Source organism: Canis lupus, chromosome 31 (assembly GCF_003254725.2).
Source record: "Canis lupus dingo isolate Sandy chromosome 31, ASM325472v2, whole genome shotgun sequence".
NCBI lineage: Eukaryota > Metazoa > Chordata > Mammalia > Carnivora > Canidae > Canis > Canis lupus.
Window position 1 is genome coordinate 12874962 of NC_064273.1, and position 25941 is coordinate 12900902.

Consider the following 25941-nt stretch of genomic DNA (forward strand, 5'->3'; position numbering starts at 1 on the left):
GTATGTCAAAGAAATAAAACCATGTCTATCTTGGTAAATTATTAATATTTTCATATTAATACAAAGAGTTCTCAAATACTAAGATATAGGAATAGTAGGGCACAAGACCTACTGATTATACTGGGACCAATAATGAAGATTCTTGCTTGACCAAACTTTAGTTAGGCTCCCAAACCTTCTCCTAGGCCCATCTATGTAGCTCCTCATAAAAATCCAGTTTCAGCAAGAACCCTGCTAGACCAGTTTAGCAAGAGTCCTCCCCATCTTTTCTACATGTTCAGCCTCAATATTTCCACAGGGTTCTTATCCTCCAGCATCACCTAAGTGATGTCCAGTCACCCTGGTGTGTCTTCAGCAAAGATCCTGTTAGGTCAGCTTAGTTAGAATCTCCCTTATCTCTGATGTTTTCTCTTAGTAAATCTGCATCTTGGCTAAAGATTCTCACTTGCCCACACTGTATTCGGAGTTGAGTTCTACAGAGGGATCTTTCTTCCCCTATGGCAATAGTTAATAAAATCTGTTTTTACTGCTTTAACTACTACCCAACTCTGTTTTTGTTTTTTGTTTTGACATCAAGGATCGGTAAATCCATGGCAAATATTTTTTTAAGATTTTATTTATTTATTCATCACACACACACACACACACACACACACACACACACACACACAGAGGCAGAGACACAGACAGAGGGAGAAGCTGGCTCCATGCAGGGAGCCGGCCGTGGGACTCGATCCTGAGTCCCCAGGATCAGTCCCTGGGCTGAAGGTGGCGCTAAACCGCTGAGCCACCTGGGCTGCCCTCCTTTGCATATTTTATTATTGAATTCCTACAGCAACTGATAAGTATGCTTTATTATCCTCATTTCAAGTTTAGAGATTAAAAGAAAGATTATGCTTTACCGGAAATCAAGTAACTAGTTAGCCGTGGAGTGGTGAAGATAGAACTGAAACCCAGGGTTTTTGTGGATTTTTTATAAGTTCCTACTTATTCCAAAAGTTGTGTCATTTCTAATTTTTACCTGATGTTTCAAATTTTTTCTCAAATATAGAAAACAGAGGAGCAGTTAGGTTCAAAGGGCAATTTTTACAATATGGGAGATGTAAATAGCTTCCCATCCTAAGATATAGTAACTTTTATCTTAGCATAAACATGTTTTGGAAAGAAGCCATCACCATTATATAAGGGAGTTCCCAGAACCAAGCTAAAGCAGAATCCTTGAAAACAGAATCACATAAACCTTTCATTTGATATCGTCTAGGGAAATAAGTGAAGAATCTTCATCCCACATGGTAATGCACCCTGCTGACCATCCCATCTTTGGGAAGGGTCATGCTGCATTCCTGGAGTGTTTGAGGTCCTTCTGAAAGATTGGCTACATTCCCATCCACACCCATAATTAAGGATAATAGTGTTCATATGCAGCTAGCTGGTGGTTACAAAGTAAGCCTTTATAACATAGAGCTCCATACTATCCCTGAACTTACAAAATAGTCTTCAGAGTAGCTTCATAGCAATAGCCTATATCACTGATTTCTAAGGAAACTTAATTTTGTTGTTGATAATGATGACTTATTGTCTGCTAACCTCATAATAGTCAGGTAAAATAATTTAAGAAATTATTTGACTCTCAAGCTTAAGAGTGAGGCATTTTACCTCCAATCTGAGAAAGGTATTCCTCATATGGAAGCATAGCACTGCAAAGTACATACTCAGCATAACTTACCTTGGGGCATACATGTCTTTCTGGTTTGTTGGGATTTGTGTTTGAGGAGGCAAGAGAACTCATTCCACGTACTTTATTAATTAGGGATAGTATGTGCAATAGCACAGTCTAGCTGTTCCTCCATCTAGGAGACCCTCAAGCATATCATTCTATTTCATATTCAAAAGGACAATGTAAGAGATTTGAACCATGGTCAATATAGTGGAGAAAAAAAAAGAATCTTCCTCTGTCCTCTTAGATTCTGTGGCTGATCTGAGATTAAGTGGACATAAGACAGACTAAGAGGTGAAAAGCACACACATTTTATTTAACATTTTTGTGTGCGCAGAGGAGCCTTCATCAAAATAGAAGAAAAACAAAGACTTCAAAAAATAGGACTGAAAGTTTATATATATTTTTTTTAACAAAGAATGATGAATTTGCAGAGAAATGACAAGACAAAGGAAAAGGCTTAAGTTTTTATAGGCAGCAAATTATGGGAAAGTGACTAAGAAATACACAGGGAAAACTAATGGAAGATTAGAGTGATTTTAGTAGACTTGTTTGTACAGGTCCATTTTGGCATAAACTCCTAGTCTCCAGTGATAAGAATGTTCTCTTCCTGGTATAGTCCAGGCCCCTTTCTCATGGAAAATATTATGACCTGCTTTTAAATAGAAAGGGGGGACATCAGAGAGCCCTTCCTGCATCTGTTTCTTAATATTCAACTCAAAATAATCAATATGTCAAAGGGCATATTGTGGGGTGTCATGTTTTGAACACCTTCACCATCATTAATAATAAAGGAAAAATGTACTCTGAGCTCTTAGAATGTCAGGAGTTATAGCATAGGAATTCTGTTAAGGCAACATTTAACTCATATTCACCATAAAGTAACATAGAAGTCACGAGAAGAAAAGCTAAAGAGAAGCATTAGCCTCCAATTTAAAAGTAGTTTTTGCTCTAATAATTGATCACCAGCCCAAGAGTTCAAACAGGTGAACTGCAGTGCATACAATTGACAAAGGAGAACTTTTCAGAGAGGAGACATGTCCAATAGCAAAAGGAAGAAAAAGTTTGTTTTCACAGCATGATTCCCCACACCCAGACTAACAATTTGATACCACAGCTCTCAATTTTTCTGAATTAACTAGGCAATTGCTGCATTCTAGAATGATTTGCTGACTTGAGAGCATGTGAGTAACCAAGGAAGGAATAAATTAATATAAAAAGCCTGGCTCTATCATACCTACCCTAGGAAGACCAATACAGAGCAGTAATGAGCATCTATTTGGTCAAAGGTCCAGTGAGGAAATGCAAAGATGACAAAGATAATCTGAAGAACTATATTTCATACGGAAAAAAATGAGCACAATTGAAAGAATGAATATAGCAAATGCTGTAATGAGTACAGTTGGGGTTTTATAGTGATTCTAACAATCAGGATTGGGGAAGACACTTGGGAGCAGACCACTCTACCATGAAGTCTTCTTGAATCCCAATTCCAAACTGAGACCACAAATGTGAACCTTGGGTAGTTGCCAATACATCATCTGTTGGACGGTCAAAGCACATAATTTTCTACATGATAAATGCAAAGTTCTTTTTTCCCTTGGCAGTATTTCATTTTAGAAATGCCAGGAATTCATTTTAAGGAAAAGAAGTTTGACAAGCAAATAGGGCACTTGAATACTTAATGGAATACTGTAAAGAAGACATTATTAAATGAGTTGTTCACAAAATATGCTATACAACTCTGAAAAAATAAAACCAAAAAAGGGCTGGAGTCAGAGGCTACTTGCAGGACATTTAATTCAAATACAGATGTTTTTCAATCAATTCAATTGTGAATAATACTTGAAGCTCAGATAATTGTCTAATAATTGATTCATATAAACATTACTGAGAATCATTTGTTTGGTTATTTTCAAGGGAGCATGGGACCAAACAGAAGTTTCCTGAGGGATGTCAGAAAATTTTTTTTCACATCGCAGTACTCTTAGGAAAACAGAGGTATTCCCCATCTCATCCCTTGTACTTCAAGTTTCTCCATTTTAATAGATTGCCAAATAAAAACTGTGAATGAACTTTTAATGTGATGTTGTTTTAAACCTCTAAATCTTTAATTGACCCCATTAGGATTGGTGTAAAGGGGTGTCTGTGTGATCATATAGAGCCAAGGTCAGGCCATGGCCCACCATCTGTCCATAAGAAATGGACTGGAAGGTTGTTCATCACTGACAGACATGTCTTAGCCCAGAGATCAGAAATCGGTCATCTTCTGAATCAAAGCAGTTTATGTTGGACACAGGAGGTAATTTTCACATTAATGTATAATAGGTCATCTACAGGGGGCCATTTTGAATAGATATTGCCACTTCCTGATCATGTAGTGCTTATTACAGCCTCTGCAGGGTGATTGCCATGAAGTCAGCTATGCGTTTAAATTTATCTTAAGGAACTGAAGCTCATTTCTGTCTTTTTTTGCTGCAGGTCCTAGAGCCTCTCTACTCTATATGAAAAAGAAAGCTTTATAGAAATTAACCAAATTAAAAGAACTCTGGTTGTATTCTAGATGGCAATATTGTAAACTTGACTTTAGCAAGGGCTGTGTACCAACACCTCAGAAAATCTCTAGAAAAACACAGATAAATACATAGTTATTCAGTCTTAGCTTTCTCAGAAATATCATTTTTCTCAAAAATCATGTCATTTCTGCTTATTACAATATTTACTCTGTATTTAAGTTTGAACTCTCCCCTTGAGGGCCGTATTTTGTGAAACATCAACAATATTTGTCCCTCCTTGAAAGTTACTGCAAGAAGTAGAAAATAAGAAAGAAACAATAAAGTAGAGAGGAATACTGGGTGGTGACCTAGAATCACTCACAAAGTAAGGGACTGTCTCAGCTCACATTGTATGATCACATTTATGTCTCGGTCAAATTAAAGATGACTGCATTTAGGTATGTGTAGAACAGTCAAAATCATCTTAACTGCTGAGACTCTGCTTGACATTCATTCACACTGTAAAATAGAAAAGATATTCTTGTCTCCTTACATGCTGCTCTGAAATCAATATGAGGCGTTATCAAAGAGTATCTTCTGTGTTGTTTGACTCCTTCTTGTTCCATGTGATCTTTCTCTCACCACTGGCTAACCAACAACCACCTTGGTTCTACATCCTTGATCTGATATTCTCAAATTTACTGTCTTTATTTGGACTATCTCTACCAATGTAGGCCAGCAGTGCTTGTTGCTGTTTGGTTTTTGGTTGGTTGATTATTTGTTTTGTGTGCATTGTAACTCCCAATGCCCCAACATGAACGTCTACCTGCCTGTATATCACCCTTGCTGCTGTTGTCTGTGGCCCTCCAAGATAAAAACGGATTGATTCAATAAGTCAATGAGGATATGGATTAGGGTTTATGAAAATTTCATTTCTTACTCATTAATAGTATGCCATGGGACAGATACTTAAACACTCTTGGCCTCCCTTAACTTAGTCATGGAAAAAACAAAAACATCAAATTATTAAGGACATAAAACTAGAAAAGGCTTAATCTACTCAAGAATGAAAACATTTTACTTAAGGCAACTGTTGAAAACTATGGTTCTAGGAATAGCAGCAGAAATGTTTGTCCTATTTGCTCTGGAGGAGAGAGAGGGGCAGGGTGGGATGATACTAATATTCACTAAAATCTGAGAGAAGGCATTTTTCAGGAAAAGGGGCCTTGGTTATATTCTCAGGTTAAACATCCATTCTTGGTATTTCCCATGTAGTGCAGCTAGCAGACTCCCTTGCTGGTATAAATGTATTAGGAAAGGTAATTGCTAAAGGAGCCCAATTTAAGAAAGAAGATGATAGTATTTAAAAAGATACTGCATTTACTTTAATAGAAATTAATTCAGAATCATTCTTTTGAATCAGTCACATTCATTCACACAAAACTAAACTAAGCCCTGACAAATTATCTTGATTTCACTTTCTCTATGTCCCCTGTTGGAAAAAAATTAATTTCCAATGCTATTCTTATAAACCCCAAACTTAGTCTGTTGGTATATTTTAATCAGAGAAATACCTGATTCACAACCACTCTTTCGTCTAATTTCCCACTTCCACTTCCACATCATTAATATGTTTTTGTTGGCTTCCAAAAGGGTTTAGCATTCCCTTATGTTCACTAAGGAACACATTAGTGTTCAGTATTTCGTCCAGATGAAAGAACAGGGCATGGGGAAAGAGGCTTTATTTGTGAACTTGCTGTTCTCTTTTGAATAACCAAAGCTCTTTATACTGATATCTTTGGAAAGAAAAATATTCTAAGCATAAAGGAGAATCTAAGTCCACAGTTATGCTCTTTGGTTGGTAGATTTGACTTGCAAAAGGACTTTATAAAACTCAGGTTAGAGCCTTTAGACAGAATTAAATCAAGAGTAGCCTGTCATAGTAGATATTCTCCCAAATTTTATGCCATTAATGTTGTCATTTTAGTGACTCCTATTATTTGTGTATTAGAAACCCAAAGTTGATTGACTCACCCTACGGGGAGGTTCTCAGATATTGGAAATTTCTAGGTAACATTTAGGGAAGTTTCTAGATGACAAATAGGGAGGCCCATAGACTTAAAACAATATCAGATAAACTGGGTTTCAGATGGCTACCCCTGTGCCCTGCAAATGGCAGTAGTCCTGTGATAACCTTTTCTTCTCAGGTATTTTCCCATGTCAATCACCTTTTATTTTTGACAAAAGTCATTTTCCTATTTGTTTTGGGAGCACTAATATGAAACATGATATAATAATAATAACTTCCCTTTTTTTGAATGCCTACTATGTGTCAGATGCTAAGTGTTTGTCTCTTTTTACTTTTATATCTGCTTGGCAAAGAAGGAACTATTATTCTTGTATTATAGACGAGAAGCCTAAAGATCAGAGAAATTAAAAGAAAGACCTAAGGTCTCAGAAGTCATAAAAGATAGAGATAGGATTTGAGCCCAAGTCAGAATCCAAGTCCCTTGTTTCTTCCCCTATGCTAGACTTTTTTTCCATATTGTTTTCTGTTATTTGTTGAAAACCAGTGTATACAATATCAATGTCAGTATTTCCCAAATAAATCATTTTAGCACTTATTTGTTAGATGTTGTTCAGCTAGCTTTACTGATCATTTATATATATGTGGTCAAATGGAAGGTTCTTCTTCCACTCACCCCTTACCTCATTCATTCCTCACTCTCACCTTCCACTGGCGTACTAAAGCAAATCCTGATGTTGTTAAAAAAAAAAAAAAAAAAAAAAAAGATATTTAAGCAAGAGTTTCTATAATTAGTTCTCATTTATTCATTCTGTGACATTTCCTTGAGCCCCAAGACAGTTCTGCCCTTTCCAAAGGACTGAATCCTTTCAAAATAATTTAATATTTTTTCTTAATATTTGCATGCCACAAGTTTGATATATATCCACACATTCCACATATAACCTATTCAGTGCTTTGGAAAAGATACTTGTATTTCTTCCTTTTCATTCCTTTGGCTGAACTGATAAATAGTTTCTGTTATTAACAAAGCCAAACTAAGTATTTCATGGAGGTGCAGACACTTAGAAACACATAATAATCTATCTGGAATGACCATGAAAACCACAGGAACTGTAATCTGGCATGTTTCCAAAGGAAAACATTAAAACTGATGGTTTTGAAGACATGAAATTATAGGGAACTACTTGATACTATGTTAAGATGAGAGGGAGCAAAAAAAAAAAAAAGATGAGAGGGAGCAGAAGGCACTTATACGTATTATAGGATTACTGATTTTTTTTTTTTCAAATAGCTCTACTTTAGAAAAACCCACAATGTGATCAACAAAAACAATGATGGGTTTTTTAAAGTAATGAATAATGGGTGATTTGTTTCTCTTCTTATATTTATCAATTTTATGAGAACATTAGAAGCAAGGAAAGATAGGTAGGTCTTCTGGAGGCATGAACAAAATGTTTAGCTAGAACATGGGATAGAGACCCTGCTGAAGGAAGTTAGTGAAACATTACTAAGAGTGTTGAACTGGTATTTAAGGAGAAGCCAGCCAGGAAAGTCCTTTCATTTCTCTTTGGCTGGCTGGTAAAAGCACCTGGTGTTTTCTGGAGCAATAGTAGTAAATCCTGTGCTTGGCCTAAGCATATGATAACTAAAATGCCTGAATAACTATTAGGTAATAATCAAAGCAAGGCTGTCTACATGTAGACCTTAAATAAGCAAATAGGAATTTAGGTAAAAATAGAAAGAACTTAATGAGATGTTACTATGTAGAAAACATGTCAAGTAGTTTCAGCAATTCTTTTTTTTAATTTTTTTAAAGATTTTTATTTATTCATTCATGAGAGACAGAAAAAGAGAGAGAGAGAGAGGCAGAGACACAGGCAGAGGGAGAAGCAGGCTCCATGCAGGGAACCTGACGTGGGACTCAATCCAGGGTCTCCAGGATCACGACCTGGGCTGAAGGTGGCACTAAACTACTGAGCCCCCCAGGCTGCCCAGTCAACAATTCTATTATGCTTCAATAACTAATCTCCTGTCATTCTCCTACTCGGATATTATAGGGTTACTTGTCATTTGAAAATACAGTAAAAAAGAATTATTGGCTTCTATCATCAACCCTTGTGATGTTGGAAAATTACCAAACAAAATGTTTATTTTCAAAAATGTATATATTTTATCTGGCTAACACTGGTGTTAATACAGCTTGAATGTGTGGAATGTTTCCATCTTTTCCCAAGATTTTTTTGAGTTGGAATTTCTTCTTAATAATTCATACAATGAAAGAGAGGAAATGTATTTTTTTAGGGGACAGAAGTTTTTTTTCCCCAATTCTAAATAATATTTGGATCCAGTTTTTAAAAGATGGTTAGACTAAAATCTTTTAGATATAATGTTAAATATAAATAAAACTAAAAATAAATTCTTTGTATTTAGCATATGTATAATCATAAAAATTTTTTCAAGTACAACCAAATGAAAAATTTTAAATATTCACATTCATAATAATGACAGATGATACTGAGTTTAATAGGAAGATGCAGCCTTAGATCTAGTTCTAAATGTGGTCTGTTTTTATATTTTTACAAAAATCCTACAAGTGTAAGAATTGTCTATTCACATATTTTATGTAATAGAACAGTTTCAAGACTACTAGCTCAGAATAATGACAATTTACTCAACAAGCAATCTTCAAATGCCAATTAAACACATGAAAAATGAGCAAAGCTGTTATGTTTGCCTAAAATCCAGGTTAACATTGTAGTTTTGTTGAAATAGATATTAAATATTTTTCTATAGGCATATGTCAGAGATATTGCAGACTTGTTTCCACACCACCACAACAAAGTGAATATCACAATAAAGCAAGTCAAATTATTATTTTTGGTTTCCCAGGGCTTATAAAACTTATGTTGTATACTCTACTGTAGTCTATTAGGTGTTCACCAGCAGTACATCTAAAAAATGTACATACATTAATTTAAAAAAATACTGTTACTAAAAATGCCAACCATCATCCAAGCTTTCAGTGAGTCATAATCTTTTTGCTGGTGGAGGGTCTTGCCTCTGTTGAGGGCTGCTGACTGATCAGGGTGGTGGTTGCTGAAGGCTGGGTAGCTGTGACAATTTCTTAAAATAAGACAACAGTGAGGTTTCCCACATTGACTAACTCTTCCTTTCACAAATGATTTCTCTCTAGCATGAGATGCTGTTTGATAGCATTTTACCACAATAGACCCTCTTTGAAAATTTGAAATAATCCTCTCAAAACCTGTCACTGCTTTATCAACTAAGTTTCTGTAAAATTCTAAATCCTTTGTTGTCATTTCACTAATCTTTACAGGATCATCACCAGGAGTAGACTCCATCTCAAGAAATCACTTTCTTTGCTCATTCGTAAGTAGCAATTTTTCACCCACTCAGGTTTTATCATGAATGTCAGCAATTCACTCACATCTTCGGACTCTAATTCTCATTCGAGGTCTCTTTCTATTTCCACCACAACAGTAGTTACTTCTTCCACTGAAGGCTTGGATCCCTCGAAGTCATCCATTAGGGTTGAAATCAACTTCTCCCAAACTCCCGTTCATGTTGCTATTTTGACTTCTTCCCATAAATCCTAAGTGTTCAGAATGGCATCTAAATGGTGAATCCTTTCCAGAAATTTTCAATTTACTTTGCCCAGATTCATCAGAGTAATCACTATGTATGGCAACTTATGAAATGTATTTCTTCAATAAGACTTGAAAGTCAAAATTACACTTTGATCCATAGACTGCGGAATGGATATTGTGTCAACAGGCATGAAAATGTTAATCTTGTCGTACATCTCCAACAGAGCTCTTGGGTGACCAGGTATATTGTCAACGGGCAGTAATATTTTAAAAGGAATCTTATTCTAAGCAGTAGGTCTCAACAGTGGGCTTAAGATATTCAGTAAACCATTTTGTAAACAGATGTGCTGTCATCCAGGCTTTGTTGTTCCATTTATAAAGCACAGTGTAGATTTAGCATAATTCTTAAAGGCCCTAGGATTTTCAGAATGATAAATGAGCTTTGGCTCCAACTTAAAGGCACCAGATGCACTAGCTCCTAACAAGAGAGTCTGTCCTTTGAAGCTTTGAAGCCAGGCATTGGCTTCTCCTCTCTATATATGAAGGTCCTAGATGACATTTTCTTCCAATCTAAAACTGTTTTGTCTGCATTGAAAATCTGTTTAGCATAGTCACCTTCTTTAAGTGTTTTAGCTAGATGTTCTGGATAACTTGCTGCAGCTTCTACATTAGCACTTGCTGCTTCACTTGGGACTCTTGTTAGGGAGATTGCTTCTTTCCTTAAACCTCAGGAACCAACCTCTGCTAGAGTCCAACTTCTGAACTTCCTCTCTCAGCCTTCATAAAATTGAGGAGAGTTAGGGCCTTACTCTGGATTAGGCTTTGGCTTAAGGATTTATTGTACCCAGTTTGATCTTTTCCTAGACAACTAAAACTTTCTCCATATCAGCAATGAGGCTATTCCACTTTCTTAACATTTGCATGTTCACTGAAGTAGCACTTTTAATTTCCTTCAAGAACTTCTTTGCATCCACAAACTGGTTTTTCGGCACAAGTGGCTTAGGTTTTGGCCTATCTCAATTTATGAAATGCCTTTCTCACTAAGCTTAATTGTTTCTAGTTTTTTACTTAAAATGAGAGATGTGTGTCTCTTCCATTCACTTGAACACTTAGGAGCCATTTTATGGTTATTAATTGGCCTAATTTCAGTATGGTTGTGTCTCAGGAAACAAGGAAGGAAGCCTGAAGGCAAGGAAAGAGATAGGGGAATGGCTGATAGGTGAAGCAGTCAGAACACACACAACAGTTATTAAGTTCACCAACTTACATGGTCAAGGGTCATGGTGCCACAAAACCATCACAATAGTAACATCAGAAATCACAGGTCACTGTAACAAATGTAATAATGACGGAAAAAGTTTGAGATATTGTGAGAGTTACCAAAATGTGACACAGAGACACAAAGTAAGCCAATGCTGTAGGAAAACTGGTGCTCATAGATACATTTACTTGACACAGGATTGCCACAAACTTTGAATTTGTAAAAATCTCAGTATCTGCAAAGCACAATAACACAAAGTGCAATAACATGAGGCAAGTCGTATTTTATTGATTGCTAAAATTGAAAGTAGTAAATTTTTTCATTTCTTACCTAGTGCCCACTGACTGTTGCTGAATTTCTGTAAGTCAGTATTAGAAACATTTACGTAAAGCAACTATTTGCCATGAGAATGTGGTGCGGATGTTCCAACGAACTCAGGTCTTGTCTATTTCAAGTGCTGTGAAACCTTCACTGCGCGGTGATTTAGCTTCTGCTTTGCACAAACACATTACCATATCCCAGTATAGACTTAGACAGTGATGTGACTGGGTGTTTTATTATTAGATGGGGATCTAGATGATGCAGAATTTGTTGGAAGCAGTTTGGGGGCCTTAAGAATACCATTTGCTGACCTCAGTCTAAGATACTGTGGTCTAAAGTAAATCTCAGTTGTCATGATTTATGAAAAAATATATATAGTTCCAAACTATAGTTCCCTTTTACTGTAAGATTAAAATTATGGCTAAGACAACAGAAGAAGAGAGTAATTGAGATTTATTTCCTTAGAGAATAAGAACACAGTTAATTAACCTAGACATAACTAGAGTAAGAGATAATAGCTGGTGAGCAGACAATATGCAATTTAGATAATATAAAGAAAACTGACATAGTGGTCTGTTGCTAGGACAACAGCTTTGTGGAGTTGAGGCAGAAAAGAAGCTCTAATGAGGTTAATGGAGAGGTTAAAAAAGTATGCACACATATGTTTTGTTACTCTCCATATTTGTTTTAACAGGTTATTGGGGGAAAAGACTACATAAAAAGGAAAATTTTTAAAAGTGCTTTCTTTCACCATACAATAAGTCGAACCCTGAGAATTGTCTCTCAGTTTACACAGAATAATGCAAGCATATAGACACATGTTCCCTTTAGAATATATCCTAATGAAAACTTAATGTGTGAAGTCTTCAGGAAAGCTCTATGTTTATATTGTCACAATAGTGACAGCAGTCATGACACCATTAATCACCCTTTGTTTACTATTTCGGTCCTAATGGCCTTTGAGAAATTGCTCAATAATGAGCAGACACTCTGTTTAGAACCACCTCTGATCCAAGTGATTATCCTGACTGGGAAAATGGAATGACCCCATGAATGAACTAGGGTCTCTTACATCATGTGTTTGTTTTTTAAATCACTTCTTGTCAACAAAAGATTATTATTTTGGAATTGTACGTTTTTCCCAGTGATTAAGTCAGTTGGTCAAGGACTAAGGTATATAACACTTATTCTTCAGTAAATTTGTCATTTTTTAAATCTCAGGTCTTGGGTTTTTAAAAATCAATGTAAAAAACATCAACTCTCTTGTCTGAGGTGATTGGTGATTTTCTTCTTGGAATGTCTTTTAATTTTACTTGTAATTTTTTGAATAACGATTATTTAGTAGTAACATCTTTTATGTTAGAAAGCCATTCCAACCGAGATACCTGAAAAATAATTATTGAAACTTTCTTATTCTGAAGTGTCTTTTTAAGCATTAACTCTAATTCGTCTAAATTTTCAGTTGTGTGAGGTGCAAATCCACATCCTGTTTTAACATGTCTCTCTTCCATCTTAGAACTTTTTTGACCATGTCCTCTGTTTTTCCACCAGAACTCACAGCTGCCATCTGGCTTACTTCAGCTGATAGTGGTATCTTCTCTTTGAGCTTTAGCTTTCAACAGGGGATGCTAGAAAACCTAGACAACTGGGAATATAAGAAAAGAATGTGTTTAAGTTACAAATGATAAGTAAATATCTCTGTTTTTTGTTTGTTTTTTCTGTTTTTTTTTTTTCTAAACTGGACATCCTACCTAGAAATCTAAAATCCTACCAACTAGTACTCAACCAACTTGTAAACAAGCTATTTTTCTCTTATGTTGAATCTTCCAGAAAACATACATTTTTAAAACTCCTACATGTAACGTGTGAGCATTTGGAACCGACCCACAGCCTTAACTCTAATTTAGACAATGTCAAACATTAGGCATTTTAAATGTTAAAAGTGTTAGAAAGAACTCGCCCCCTAAAAAAATAACCCACCCAAATAGAAAATTGGACAATGTGTTATTTTGCTTGTTTCAATGTATTGAAAAAAAAATAAGGTATTCTTGAAATCTACCACATTGGCCGATATCTGCAGATTGGCTAAAAGCACTGAATTATTTCTATTTTCTTTTTTTTTTTTAATTTTTTATTTATTTATGATAGTCACAGAGAGAGAGAGAGAGAGAGAGAGAGAGAGAGAGGCAGAGACACAGGCAGAGGGAGAAGCAGGCTCCATGCACCGGGAGCCCGACGTGGGATTCGATCTCGGGTCTCCAGGATTGCGCCCTGGGCCAAAGACAGGCGCTAAACTGCTGCGCCACCCAGGGATCCCTATTTCTATTTTCTTTAATGTACACACACACACACACACACACACACACACACCTACACCTATATTGAAATGAAGAAGCTTCCCAACTTTGTCCACTGGATCTGATATTTGATTAAATGTAGGAGCTTGTTTACATGTGCGTTATTAAAGCACTGTGCAATGGATTTAAACTGTAATGAGATCTTTGAAATGGACTCTTTTCCTAAAAACCTGGAATTCTTTGGACAGAGTAGAGTTCCAGGATATTTCAGCATCTCTTCTGTACTTAAACAACACATGACTAGAAACTGAAGCAACTACAGAACAAATTGATCTGAATTTGGGCAGCCCAGGTGGCTCAATGGTTTAGCGCTGCCTTCAGCCCAGGGTGAAGACCCGGGATCAAGTCCCACCTCAGCCTCCCTGCATGGAGCCTGCTCCTCCCTCTGCCTATATCTCTGCCTCTGTGTGTGTGTGTGCCTCTCATGAATAAATAAATAAACTCTTTTAAAAATGATCTGAATAGTGTCCAGCCTCAGAGGTAAATTTCTGGACATTTGTTTACAGTAATTCTAAGAACTATGATGGTGACTAAAAAAAAATCTGCTTCAGAATCTGTGTTCCTTGAACTAAATTAAGACTTTAAATAAAATAGACAGCAAAAGAAAAAAACTACAAAAATAAGAAAAACTGCCTGTACTCAGTTGAAACTACCAATTCTGCAGAAAGTGTGGGTAACAATGTTCCATCAAAATATGCTCAATTTTCATTTAGTCTATATGGAACATTCTATCCTAAGTATAACTGACCCTAACCTTGACCAATTCAACTGAATCCTATTCTGTTAAAATATAAGAGCAACAAAGGAAAGAATAGATAATTGGATTGCATCAAAATTCAAAATTTTGTACCTTAAAAAACAAATGAAAAAGCAACCTCATAATGGGAGAAAGTATCTGCAAATCACATATCTATATGATAAGGGGTTAATAATGTCCAGAATATATAACGAAAACTTTACACCACTAAACAACCCAGTTAAAAAATGGACGAAGAACTTGAAGCAACCTTTCTCAAAAGAAGACATACAAATTGCCAAAAATCATATGAAAAGATGCTCAAAATCGTTAATTAGCAGGCAGATGCAAATAAAAGCCACAATGAGATACCACTTCACACCAATTCAGATTTTTTTTCTCTTTTTCCCTCTCTCCCTTCCTTCCTTCCTTCTTTCCTTCCTTTCTTTTTAAGGAGGCTCCACACCCAGCACAAAGCCCAATGCAGAGCTCTAACTCACAACCATGAGATCGAGACCTGAGCCAAGATCAAGAGTTGGATACTCAACTGACTCAGACACCCAGGTGTCCCAAGGTATTATTGTTAAAAAATGGAAGATAACTGGGGTGCCTGGGTAGCTCAGTGGTTGAGCATCTGCCTTCAGCTCAGGGCATGATCCCACGGCCCAGGGATCGAGTCCCACATCAGGCTCCCTGCATGGAGTCTGCTTTTCCCTCTGCCTATGTCTCTGCCTCTCTGTCTCTGTCTCTGTCTCTGTCTCTGTCTCTCTGTCTCTCATGAATAAATAAATAAAATCTTTTAAAAATAAAATAAAAATAAAAATGGAAGATAACAAACGTTGGTGAGGATGTGGGAAAATTGCAACCCTTATGCCCTGCTTGTGGAAGCATAAAATGATGCAGACACTGTGGAAAGTAGTTTGGTGATTCCTCAAAAAAATTAAACATAGGATTGCCATTGATCCAAAGTTCCAAAAGGAGTGAAAGCAGGAACTCAAACAGATATTTGTACACCCATATTTATAGCAACATTATTCACAATAGCCAGAAAGTGAAAACAACCCGAGTGTATACAGACAATGAAAGGTCAGACAAGATGTGGTTTATTCATACAATAGAATACTATTCAGCCTTAAAAGGGAAGTTCCAACAGATGCTATAACGTGGATGACCCTTGAACACATTATGTTAAGTGGAATTAGCCAATCCCAAAAGAATAAAAATTGTATGATATCAGGTACCTAAAATAGACGAATTGATAGAGACAGGAAGTAGAAGGGTAGTCAGCAGGGCCAGGGAGGAGAGGTGAATAGGGAGTTATTGTTTAGTGAGTATACAGTTTCAGTCTTGCAAAACAAAAATAGTTGTGGAGATGGATGGTGGTGATGGTTGCACAAAAATGTAAATGCCAAATGAGCTGTCTACTTACAAAATAGTTAACATGATAAATTTTATGTTGTACATTCTTTAAAATTAAAAAATAAGTAATTAATAAAATAATAAAAATGAAATAAAATATTAGGAAGAGTTGGGCTTTTTAAAATTCTGGTGTTCCCATGAGAGGGGCTCTTGATATCTTCATGGCTCACCTAGAAAACTCATTAGCATATTCTTGACTTGTTAAATGAGATGGTGATATCTGTGCCATTCTCTGCTTCTTCCAAAATATGAATACATTTTATGTTTATTTAGGCTTATGATTTACTGAAATCTTCTATTTGAGAAAGTATCTGGGAGCAGATTTGAGTGGTAGGATCTAAACATGGCTGCTCACAAAATCTGCCTCATAATCAGTATTTCTACAGTTCGGTCTTCAAAATGTTTCTTTCTATCTCAAAAAACTTTTCTTGCAATGCAGGAATTTCACCAGGTGGTCAAATGTCTTTATTATATGTTCCAAAAACCTTAGTCCCATGCTCAAAATGACGAAATTCTTCCTAACCACCCAACGATTTAAACTTCTTTTTCATTAAAATTACATTTTCTTTGTTACAAAGGTGGAAATCAAGCAAACATCAAAGGTAACAGCCAAATATTTAGGTATTGGTAAAAGCAAAATGAGAAAATAGTTATCTTCGTCCATTTTCTATTATTAGTAACAATAGTTACCATTTGTTGACTACTTTCTTATGATAAGATCAAGCAAATCACTTCACTTATACTGGTTAGTATTTTTATTCCTATTACTACAATTTATCAACTCAGGTTATGAGTATTTTATTTTAAGGAAGGCATTCCATGTTCATATTCATAGCTTCTGAAGCAAATTCCCTCTGTATTTTAAATCCATCCTTATTTCTAGGCACCCAAACAATAAGATCAAGCTGGCATCTCATTCTTTAAGAGAGAATTCTTCATAGATATGATGCTTCTAGTAATAGAAAGATTTTGTATCCCTTTACTCTTGAAAAAAAAAAAAGGAAAAGTCTCTTGACGTCTCAGTTTGAGAGTTGCTAGTGCACTGATCATGTCTTAGAGAAATGTTCTATGAAGACGGACTAGAGAAATGATACTTAAAAAGATCTGAGGATCCGTATCTGATGTTCTAGTGAAGAAGTCCAGAAAGAGAGTGAATAATCCAAGCTTACATTCATCAGTTTGGTCTGGAAGCTTATTTCTCTGGGTGACGACTCTTCATGTAATTATTGCTGCTATCTGACATTCTTCATTTTCCTTTGACTTCAGAATTTTTATAGTTGCATTCTGTGTGTGTTAAGTCTAGTTTAGTATTGGAAATATGTGGACTTCATTTTGGTTTCGTAGAATCTATGCAATCCTAGCTCCGCATCAATGTCACATTTCTAGGAGGATGTGAATGGCTCCGTATAATGTTCAGAGTACTCAGACGCTTAGAGTGTCTTGATGCACATGGAAGTTTTCAAATACCCATTGTTGATGTGTACTTGGCATAGCAACAACTCAGGAAATCACCATATGGGATTCTCAAAGACAAATTCCAAAACAACTCTAAGAGTTCCCCTGAGAGCACTCTATTTATGGGACATGGGTTACATAAGTGACAAGACCAGGAACAACCTAGAAGGGAATCATTAAAGAAGCTGCAGAGTGGAAAAGACCTTGGCCTAGTTAAGGTTTATAAAAACTCACTTCTTAGAGATGGGCTTAATGTATAGCATCTCATGTTGGCAAGACACTGGCATGCCTTATGGGGTCAATGAGTCTCCTAAGTACAGACTGGTCTTTGATTTCACAAAAAAGTCATGACTTCTGTAGGAAGAAGACAATAGTACTGGTAATAACATTTATTAAATTATGTATAAATAAGAAAAAGTTGCTTTAGAAATGTATTTCTTTTAATGTTTTAAATGGTAAATCTCTTGCAAAATATCCTAACATTTGTATTAAGCTTGTTTTTACAAAGATTATTTTTTAAATGATTTTTATTTATTAATTTATTTGAGAGAAAGAGAAAGTGCTCATGAGCTGGGGAGGAGCACAGAGAGAGAGAGAGACCAGCAGACTCCAAGCTGAGTAAGGAGTCCCATGCAGGCTGGATCCCATGACCCTAAGATCACAACCTAAGCTGAAATCAAGAGGCAGATGCTCAACCAACTGAATTACCCAGACACCCCTAGCTTTATTTTTTTAGAGAGAGAGAGTGCACATGAATGGGGAGGGGGAAGAAGGGGAGTGGGAGAGAGAGAGAGGGAGAGAGAGAGAGAGAGAGACAGCGAGAGAGAATCTTAAGCAGGCCCCATACACAGCATGAGCCCAGTAAGGCTCTAATTTCACCATCCTGAGATCATAACCTGAGCCAAAATCAAGAGTCAGATGCTTAACTGACTGAGCCACCCAGGTGCTCCTAAGCTTTGTTTATTTGTTTGTCTGTTTAGCACACTCCCAAAGATATCACAGAGAATATTATGGCAATAAGGTTGAATCCCTATGTATTGGAGATCTTTAATTCAGAATTATATGAAGCTTCTTCTAAAAGTCCTTAAGCTAATGTCACATTCATTGTGGAGATGTCTCTAAAGCATCCTCTACAACATATTACAGAAACTCTGGATACCTATAAAGATAGAGCATGTAGCCTTCCAAAAAATCACGTTACAAATAAGTAAAATGTATAATAACCATTGTTATCAGCTATATTTTATTGCTATACTTACCTATGATATCTACCTTAACTAAAATTTCCAAGCTTGCAAGAAGTACTTTTTACTTGTGGAGGATCACAGAATGACTACAAGATGTCTAAATAAGTTAAAAAAAAAAAAAAAGTGGTGGGGAATGCCTGGGTGGCTCAGTGGTTGAGCATTGGCCTTCCACTCAGGTCATGATCCTGGAGTCCAGGGATCGAGTCCCACATCAGGCTCCATGCATGGAGCCTGCTTCTCCCTCTGCCTGTGTCTCTGCCGCTCTCTCTGTGTCTCTCATGAATAATTTTTTTTTTTTTAAGAAAGAGTAATAGAGGGGAAATATACAGGGAATTCAATTTCTCTGGTTGCCTCCTATCACCATAGATGTGCCATCAAGGATTTAGCAAATACTTTTAGCATTTAAAAGAAACCTAATAAATTTTTTCTAACAGCTTTATTGAGATATAATTTATATGCCATAAAATGCAACCTTTTAAAGTATACAATTCACTGCTTTTAGTATGTTTACAAAATGGTGCAACCATCACCACAATCTAATTTTAGAAAATTTTCATTGCCCTCACATAAATACATTTTAGTTCTTGTTCTTACTATAGGAATTCTGTATTTCTGGATAAATAATAAAAGGCATTTTGTTAATTTGGCAATGGTTATGTCAAATCTATAATAAAGAAAAATAGGTGAAAATGTAGACAGTTGGCAAGAAGCAGATAATAAAGAGTAATTATTTTAGTTAAAGACTTTAGAAATGTAAAGGTTTGGGGGAAGAATCTTCAAATCTTAATTTTCAGTAATGGAAATTCTAGAAAGTAAAACATGCCATACACCAAGTGTTATTATTCAAAATTTTCAAAGTTATAATAGGATGTATTAGTAGATAAATTTCTAGGTAAGCTTACAAAGGCTTTGCGATAGATCACCTTTGGAGGATTTGTACCATTCTAAAGAGAAAGTGAAATTACTTAGATTTAATCCTCGCCTTTGGCTTTGTCGATGCCTAAGATACATTATCTAGTGATTATAAAGTAATAGTGTTTTAATAGTGCCTATTCATACAGAAAATGTCTTTGTAACCCTATACAAACTGTTAAAAACAGGACAGATGCTATATTTCAGCATCTAATCAGAAAAAAAGATGTGCATTTATTTTATATTCATAAATTTTATATAATCCTTACTAATTTGTGTGATTTATTTTGAATTTGCAATGCATGAGTTAAAACTCAATGGTCAAGTTATTTGGGAGGATTAGTCATTATGCATTATCATCGTCATTGCTACACTGGATTACGTTGTCTTTGATAGCTTTCTCTCCAACATTATTTAATATGCTTGCCAAATCAACAATAAAAATCTTTCTATCGAGTTACTCAAATTTTCAAATATCACAAAATTTTTCCAATTTTTGAGTATTGCCCTCCCCCACCAAAAAAACTCTTTAAAAAGTTTTTTAAGTAGTGGTTTTTTTGTTTTTTGTTTTTTTGTTTGTTTGTTTTGTTTTTTTGAGAGACAGACAGAGAGAGAGAGAGAGAGAGAATGAGAAACAGAGCACAAGCTGGGCAGAGGGAGAAGACTCTACACTCAGCGAGAGCAGGATCTCTATGCAGGGCTTGAGGCAGGGCTCCATCCCAGGACCCAGAGATCAAGACCTGAGCCGAAATCAAGAGTCTGATGCTTACCTGACCAAGCACGCAGGCACCCCAATAGTTGAAACTTTTTAAAAATAGAAATTCCTGTGTTAGTTCTGCCTACTGAAATAGAATCTTTGGGTTTAATAAACTGGGAATCCAAACTTTTAATAAACATCCCAGACAGTTTCTTATGAAGTTGTCTTACCCCTTTCCGAGAGAGAGTTTGGGAAACACTGGGAAAATGTGGTGCAATAGGATCTGGGAAGCAACTTGTTCAGATTTTGGAGCTCTAATACTTCAGGACAGAGAATCATTAAGATGAAAATACCAGGAAAGCAGCCACCGTCTCTGCCTTGTTGCTAATACTTACTACTACCTCACATGCATGCAAATACTTGTTAAATGAAAGAACTTTCTTTATGAACAGATCTCAGGTTGAACTTCAGGCTACTTAAGAAAAAAAGTAGGCACTTAGACACAGGAATCCAGAACGAAATGAATATTTCATAAGACTATTTCCACAAAGACCTTTGGTTATTTTAGAGTCAAGAAAATTATAGACATTTTGGTGAAAATACTGTTATTAGATTCACCTTTCTGGGTGTCCACTAGATCAAAAGTGAGTGAAGAGTTTGGCAGAAGACTTTCCTGTACCCTGAAATACTTATTTGAAAAAATCAATCCTTCCAGAATGTTGAACAGGATGACAGGAGGCTAGCCTTAGATCCACTACTTGCCTTGGTGGTTGTAGCTGAGGGAATGTTGCACAACATCGCACTCTCCCAGCAGTTGTACCTGTTGGCTCTCTTAATTGTCAGGGGCACAGCCTCCACTCAGCCTGAAGAACAGAGAGAAAACAAGAGGAACAGCACAGCCCGTTCCTCAGACAGCATGGTTGGAATTCTTTCTCAGCTTTTGTGTTCACATAGAAATGTTATCTTAATCTCAACTGACAAGAGTGTTCTTAAGACAAAACTCAGAGAAGGAAGGCTAGAGGAATGCTTCAGGGATATCCAAGAACAAAATGAATATGATCTACACAGCAATTACCTTGAGAAACTGAAACTCATTACCACAATTTAGACACTAGATGGAAAAGACGAATTGTTCCTTTCTATTTTGGGGTGAAGATTATAAAAGATCATAATAGTGGCTTTTCACATTAAATAATGTTTTTCCATTTCTGTAAAAATGCCTTAATGTCAAAAAGGAAGGGAAATCACTTAGTCATCTAAGTGGGAAAAAGCAAATCTATGTAGTGGCAGTAATTCATTTATTTCTCCAGCCGGCAGTTACTAAACACCTTTTGTGTGCCTGGTTTGGGTCTAGACAAAGAAAGAGAATGAGATAGTTATCATAAGGGTTTCAGAGACAGAATCTCAGGGTACTCTGAAAATCTTCAACTAGAGAGTATCTCCAAAAAAAGACGAGAGATGAGGGAAGCCTTCTCAGAAGACATGATTATGTGTAAATAAATAATATGGAGATTTTAGAAATTGAAATTTAAAACAGCTGAAAGCAGTATCATAAAATCATCTTTCTATGTAAATTTAGCTAATATTATCACTGAAATCTCTGTGTCTCCTAAGCATGTAGTCACAGAGGAGGAAAGACTTCAGTGCAATGCATGGGAGGAATTCATGTAAATATTTCTACTACTCCAATCTCCATGAAAAATAACTATCGATCTTCACACGGGTCAGACACCACGCTGATAACTGAAATTAGGAGAGAAGAATTTTTTCAGGGGAGGTGGGATGAGCAGTCTTGCATTACAAAACTTTGTTTGCTTGTTTGTTTTAAAATTTAGTCATTATAATGGGAAGAAGGATTCATTTTATTCTCTAAGAACCTAATAAGCCTTTTGAAATTTCCTTTCTTCCTTGCTTCTCCTTCTTTCTTCTCTCTCTCTGTTTTTTCTTTGGAGCAAACCTCAGACCTCTAAGAAAGAAACTTGACACAATCATTAGCCATTGCTCTTTGGTAGCCACTCTATAAGTTCGATGGCATCGCAAAGGACACATTAGTCACTCAGGCATTGGCTGACGGCTGGGGAGTGGTGAGCAGGAAGGTAATTGTGGTGAGCACAGAAGGGAACCTGAGGAATGAGAACAAAGAATGGAAACCAGAGATATTAAACATCCTGTTGCCGGCACTGTTGATGCTGCCTTCTAGCCTTTCTTCTAAGATCCAAGGCTTAAAACCATAAGCAACACATTATTGCTCCGAGAATCTCTAAACTCTTTCACGCCCATTCTCTACTACTCTGTCCTTACTGTATGACCAGAGACAGAAGAAAATGTATGCCTCAGACTAGAAGGAAAAGAATAATCAAGAAGAATTCCAGATGTGGTAAGAAGGGAAAATCCCATGGTCTTCAAAGCAACCTTGCTTCCCAGGTTGGAGCTGAGGAGGGAGAAAAAAGCCAGGACCACAGCAAATCTGATCATCTAACCCCTGCACTGGAGCAGAAATTCACACTTTCAGCCTGTGTTCTCGACCGTCATTGTTTATGGAACTGGGAAGGGTGCCTTTGAAAATGTAGAATGCTAAATTATACACAAGTGTTTCTAACAGCATACTTCTCTTCGAGGAACATCGGCTAAGAGGTGAAACACAAATTTTTTGGAACAGACTGTAAAATTTGTGGAGAACTAAAAGAACCCAAGTTCACTTTTTTCCCCCCAAAAAGAAGCCAAGTTGACCATTTAATAATCACCAGGTTCTTTTTTTTTTTTTTAAGATTTTATTTGCTCATTCATGAGAAACACAGAGAGGAGAGAGAGAGAGAGAGAGGCAAAGACACAAGCAGAGGGAGAAGCAGGCTCCATGCAGGGAGCCCCACGTGGGACTTGATCCTGGGTCTCCAGGATCATGCCCTGGACTGAAGGCGGCACTAAACCGCTGAGCCACCCAGGCTGCCCTAATCACCAGGTTCTTTTGGTAAATATTGTCAGCTTCCAAAGATTCCAGGTGGGCCTTGGCTGGCAATCCATTCTCGCATAATCTTGTTACCTCACAGTATGTTCATGATGAAAACAGGTTGGTTGGTTTGTTTTTTTTAAGATTTTATTTATCCATGAGAGACACAGAGACAGAAGCAGAGACAGAAGCAGAGGGAGAAGCTCCCTGTGGGGAGCTTGATGTGGGACTTGATTCCAGGACCCTGGGATCATGACCTGAGCCAAAGGCAGACACTCAGCTACTGAGCCACCCAGGTGCCCTGGAAACAGGATATAGAATAAGTCCTATCTAACTTTTACTAATAAGCAGACACAAATCATATAGTTTTGCTTGTAAGCTAGGCCTACCAAGGCTGTGAAGCCACCCTGAGAGCAGACCAGCCGACCTTCTGGTTTGAGTCCAGGAACACTGTCCTCTCTGAAATGGTATGGCCAAATGGAGCAGTGAACCTCAGACATTGCTTCAGAGATACTAGCTGCGGCTCGACATGCCGTGTTTTTACACTGTATTCACACTCAAGTGTTGCCATTCCCTCATCCTATCTACTCACACAACTCAAGGCCAATGCATTTTTATTATTTATGATGCTAATTAAAAACCTTCTGGTGTAGATTTTGATGATGATCTCTGAAGTTTTTCTGTTCCGACCTCTGCAGTATGAATACCTGGTGAGGGTACTTCAAATTCTAAATATGCTTTTAGAACAGTGAACATAGAAAGCATCCAAATGTCAGCTATTTGCTATTTTTCTCATAATTACCACGCTGTCATTTTCATGTGTTACGGTATCTGACACATTCAGCTATTTCTCTACATATTTTACTTGATCACTACACTAGTGTTTTTCACACCCATTAGTGGGTTATAAAATCCATTTAACAGTTTCTACATAGCATTTGTTAAAACCAACCAGAAGAAAATAAAAAATATTAGAACGTATCAAGTTCTGGTTCAGTCTTATAAAGGTATGAATATTGAGTTCCGATGAAAAATGAATTTTCTACTGTGGTTCATGGTCAAAAATAAAAAAGAAACAGGAATTCACACTACTACATTATTTGCCTCAAAATACGGGAGAAAGGGACATTTCCTACTTATGTTGCTATTCCCACTGTTAAGCATATGTTTTAGATGCTTAGTGTCTGATTGAATGAATTCTCTTTTTTTCTGCTATGATGAATTTCACTATAAAATGGAACTAAAGATATTTAAACCTTTCGCGGAATCTGAAACAGCATATGTAAGCATTTGTAACTGATATTTGTAGAACCAAAGAGTAGAAAGTATCCTCTGCTGCTCTGGTTTGAAAAGAACTGTAATTATGTCCCTGGAACTCTTTAGAGCTCACTTTCCCCTGTATCACAAAGTTCTGCCTTTTTAAAAAATTACTTCTTTAGATGAAATACATTCCTAGGCCCCTCATTTTGGTTTCCCATTGTTGCTATAACCAACCAACCACAAATGTAATGTCTTAAAGCAAAGCAAATTTAGTATTTTACAGTTGTGTAGAATAGACACTTGGCATGAGTACACTGGGCTAAAGGCAAGGTGTCCACAGGGCTGCTTTATTTGAGGCTCTAGAGGAGAATCTGTTTCCTTGTCTTTTCCAGCATTTTTTGGCTCATGGCTCTTTTCTCCATCTTCAAAGCCAACAGTGAAGCTTTCTGACCCTAGCTTTGATGGTCACATCTACTTCTTTGACTTTGACTCTCCTACTTTCCTCTTTCATTTATAACAACCCTTGTTATTACACTGGGCCCACGCAGATAGTCCAGGGTCATCTCCCCATCTGAACATCTTTATTTAGTTATCTCTGAATATTTCCTTTTGCCATTTAATATTTACAGGTTCCAAGAATAAAACTTGGGAATTCAGTGCAGGGGTGGGTGTGGGTGAGGGTATTATTCTGATTACCACACCTATCAATTCTATCATCTAAGAACTGGTCCACAGGATGACCATTGGCAAAGCATTTTTTTTTAAGATTTTATTTATTTATTCTTTTTTTTAAAAAATTATTCATGATAGACACACACACACACAGAGAGAGAGAGAGAGAGGCAGAGACACAGGCAGAGGGAGAAACAGGTTCCATGCAGGGAGCCCGATGTGGGACTTGATCCCAGGTCTCTAGGATCAGGCCCTGGGCTGGAGGCGGTGCTAAACCACTGAGCCACCTGGGCTGCCCTGGCAAAACATTTTGAGTAATTTTTATTCTATTTGATTATAGGCATCACTATTCAGGAAACTTCCTCTAAATCTGTTTTCCGATTTCACACGACTTTGGGGACAAGGGCTAATACAGTACACCTTACATCTATGATTTTAGTATCTTTGGTTTTGAAAATTTGCTGAAACTTATGTAATAATTCTTATTTTTGTGTTGAAAATTTCACTATTGCTAACTTTTAACACCTGTATTGTTTAGGTGATAACCAAAAAGGATAGAATTAGAGAAATGTGAGTATAATGCCCAAAATTCTAAGCAAGTGAAGGATGGTTTGAGAGTTTATAAAGATGCATATCTGAATAACTCTGGGGACAGAATATGCTGTCCACAACAAAAAGTCATTGCAGTGTTTCCTGAACAATTGAGGAAAATGATTCATAAGAGCTGCTATCTGTTGGCAGAACATTCTAACCCTGTCTGCTTTGGTTTGTTTTTGGAAGCCAACACTTAACACTCATTTTTGGTGAC

The 25941-nt window shown here is 36.7% G+C and overlaps 2 long non-coding RNA genes across 2 annotated transcripts in view; one reads left to right on the top strand and one right to left on the bottom strand.

Moving 5' to 3' along the window:
• Nucleotides 1-25941, top strand: part of LOC125754161 (uncharacterized) — a 44491-nt gene that overhangs the window by 16654 nt on the left and 1896 nt on the right. Inside the window, exon 3 of the long non-coding RNA XR_007407680.1 lies at nucleotides 9579-9631. This is a non-coding gene — a long non-coding RNA (uncharacterized LOC125754161). The remainder of the gene's footprint in view (nucleotides 1-9578; nucleotides 9632-25941) is intronic.
• The window catches only part of LOC112661807 (uncharacterized), a 93216-nt gene continuing 79141 nt past the window's right edge, over nucleotides 11867-25941 (bottom strand). The window contains exon 4 of the long non-coding RNA XR_003137989.3: nucleotides 11867-13076. This is a non-coding gene — a long non-coding RNA (uncharacterized LOC112661807). The remainder of the gene's footprint in view (nucleotides 13077-25941) is intronic.